Source organism: Myotis davidii, unplaced genomic scaffold (genome assembly GCF_000327345.1).
Source record: "Myotis davidii unplaced genomic scaffold, ASM32734v1 scaffold876, whole genome shotgun sequence".
Taxonomy (NCBI): domain Eukaryota; kingdom Metazoa; phylum Chordata; class Mammalia; order Chiroptera; family Vespertilionidae; genus Myotis; species Myotis davidii.
Window position 1 is genome coordinate 137,749 of NW_006287953.1, and position 3,345 is coordinate 141,093.

Below are 3,345 nucleotides of genomic sequence, written 5' to 3' on the forward strand. Positions count from 1 at the left end.
ATGCTGGGAGTACAGGGGACCAGTGTGCCTAATGTGGTTCTGTTGACCTCTGGCCTTTCAGCAGCTGTCATTTAGGAATGCTTTTGTTGATAATTGAAGACTCTTGGATCAGCTGGAAAGCAGTAGTCCAGGTACATAGCTGTGGTTCTAAGCTTCTTCCAAATGTTTTCCATGAGAAGACACAACATGAATAAATGATCCTCTGCTAGAAAAAGTAAAAGAACCTGCCTTATAGATTGTGAGACATTCCCTAGGACAATTCCGGATTCTGACACAGCGCATTGACTGTTTCAGGATAAAGTAGCTTTAAAAAAAAAACCCCAAAAAACACTTTGATGTTATTTTCAAAAATGAATGAAGCAGTATGAAGTCACACTTGATATGTAGATTTTAAAGTTAATTAGAACAGAACATGGATTTTAGGTTTTAAATATTCAGACTAATAGCATACCTTTTGAAAGCAATCTTTTAGTGTTCTATAGAATTTTCGTTATGTGTTTAAAAGGGCTTTCATAGAATCCATTTTTAAATTTCGGAATTTAATATCTATTTCTATTGTTGCAACAATTATTCTCTAACCATTCTGTTTCATAAAGCAAAGTTTGGGGAAATTAAAGGACACTTTCTAAATATTCTTTTGATTTTGAGGCCTCTTAATACTTTCCTAAAATTCTTATTCTGATCAGATGTTCAGTTTAAAAATGATCTCCCAGGGTAAGTCTCTTCTTCCCAAATCTTGGTTCATAGACACAACATTCCTAGTTTTTCTTAGGATGTCCCATTCCTTTTTTCAGTTTACTCCCCTTCGAAGAGAGAAGAGGAGACAAGAAAAAAGAGAAGTATGCATGCACAGAACATTTTCTATTTTATCTTTCCTAATTTGTATTTTATACTCTGTACCATGCTTGGATTTCTTAATTTCCTAGAGCAGTCATGTGACTCCTAGAAATCTGCTGTGTAATTAATCCAGTGTCAGTATCATGAGACAAAATGTACTATGGGAGAAAGAGGCAAGGTCAGTGGAGGGCAGTTGATGGGGTAAAACCTGAGCCCTCTTCCTTGGAAAAAGGCAAAGGTTAGTAAGATAGAAGAGAGTGGAAAGTTTATGCTACGAGTGTGGAATGGACTGAGACAGGGAGAGATGGGGCATATGTGTGATGTATCTGGGAGAATCAATTGATCTGGAATAGAAGATGTACTGAAACAGAATCTAAAAATCCACCATGATCCCTGTTAGGTTGTAGGAGATTAAAACATCCTATTCACAATAAAAATACATCTTTTAAATGAATAAAAGCTGGCTATTTTAGGTTTGTTGGAGGTGGAGAGAAAGCTATGACAATAAGAGCAAATCTCCAATGTCAATCACCTGTGGCATAGTAACTAACTTAGAATAATATTGAAATGTCTTTGCATATGGCATTCTCCACAAGCCCGTCTTCTTTTATGTGTATGCATGCAAGTATATAAATTGCTGCATCCATGTCAGTTGTAAAGTAATGGCACGGAGGGCATCATAAATTACTGGAGTGATCCTCAGGAGAAGACACTGTCGTGTCTGAATGAGTGTTTCACTGCCAGAGTAATGTATGCCTTCATCTGGCCCAGCAGTCAGCATATTGCCCCGTGTTGATGGATATTGTCAGCTGGAAGCTACACTACATTTCACTGCACAATAAACATGGCTGTCAAACCCATATAAAGTGAAATCAATTTATCCTGTATGGTCAGTGCATTTTAAATGAAATTAATGTACTGTGGGTATGGTGGCAAAAAGGTAGCATATTAGTTATGCATCTTGGGATCTGAGTCTTTTCATGTAAGGGATCATTCTGTCTAGTAGGCCTAAAAGAAGGCCTGTTTATAAAAATGGTTTTGTTTGCAGGGTCCTCAGAAAGTGGCCCCTCTGCCCGCCTTCATGTTTGGAAAAGAATTAACACTACCATCCAGTTTGGCCCTTTTATCCTGTCTTTTGTTTGCAACAAACGATGGTCATATTTGCCAAATAATAGTGTACTTTATTGTTCTGATTTATTCCTATATCCGACACAAATGAATTTCTGCACAATCAAGGTATCTGGAAATGGAGGAGATGGGCCAGGGATTGGTTGAGTCCTGTTGTTCCTGTATAATCAGTCCACTGAGCTGAAAGGATTTACTTTGTCCAGAAAGTAAAAATGTTGGTTTTAATATATATTTTGCTCCTAAGCTTTGGGGAGTAGGTTTTCTGCTTTATGCAGTAGAAGTGCTGGCTTGCCGTCTGTCTGTCCAACACTACATTTAACTAGAAAAGCTCTCAATCTACAGGGAGATGTTCATCATTGACACATTGTGAAGCATGCATCAGTGTGTCATGCTGGTGCATGGAAGCAAGTGGGAACTATGTTCACTCATTCCATTGATTTATTCAATCATTCACTAATTTAACACACGCTACTAACTGAAACTCTACATGCCAGGTGCTTTACTGGGACCCAGACCGGTTCCTGCCACATCCTCAAGGAGCTTTCAATCTAGGGTGTTACTAGACTCACCTTTTCAGAAACTATAACTAATGTCAGGAATTTAGACACAGTTTTGCAGGGGATGTTAAAGAACTACCCTTAAACAGCAGGAAGATATATCAGGACCCTTGGAATGCATGCCTTTAGTCTACTACTTTTGCATATGACTTGAAGACCAAACAATCTTTTACATTAAATAAAGATATACTATGTGGGAAATCCTGGGATACAAGAGGGAGTAAACATAAACACCAGCTTTAGGGGTCTCATATTCCTGGGGATGGAGTAGAAAAATTAGAGAGAGATAGTCACACAGACAAGTAATAACTTTGAAGCATATAGCATAAAGGCAACAAAATGAATGCAGCCTGGAGGCATCATTACAGATGCTGTTCCTGTCCCTTCCCATCTGTCTTAGCTCACATGCTAATTCTTACTCATCCTCCAGGACTCAGCTTAGATAGGACCTCTCCTAGGGCACTAGCTGGCTGTCCTGTCCGGTGCCCTCTCAGAACCCTGTTTACTTCAGTGTTATAAGCACTTACCTTATACGCCGTGACAATTGTCTCTTGGGGTCTGTCTCCCCACTGAATTGTGAGCTACTTAAAAGCAGGGGCTATTTTATTCACCTTTGTATCCCTAGCACCTGGCCTAAAACCTAACTCACAGTAATGGCTCAATTAATATTTTTATTGACTTAATTAATTCATGAAACACAACACATTTGAACAGGCCTTGAGGGAAGAGTGGGACTTAGTGTGAAGAGTGGGAGAAGGGGCTTCCTCCCAGGCACTGAGAAGACCACTGGCCGAGGCCCAATATTGTGAAAGAGATTCTACTG

General features: G+C 39.2%; 1 protein-coding gene across 20 annotated transcripts in view; it reads left to right on the top strand.

Annotated features, from left to right (window-relative positions):
* Positions 1-3,345, top strand: part of LOC102766902 (transcription factor SOX-6) — a 140,076-nt gene that overhangs the window by 121,295 nt on the left and 15,436 nt on the right. The window lies entirely within an intron of this gene.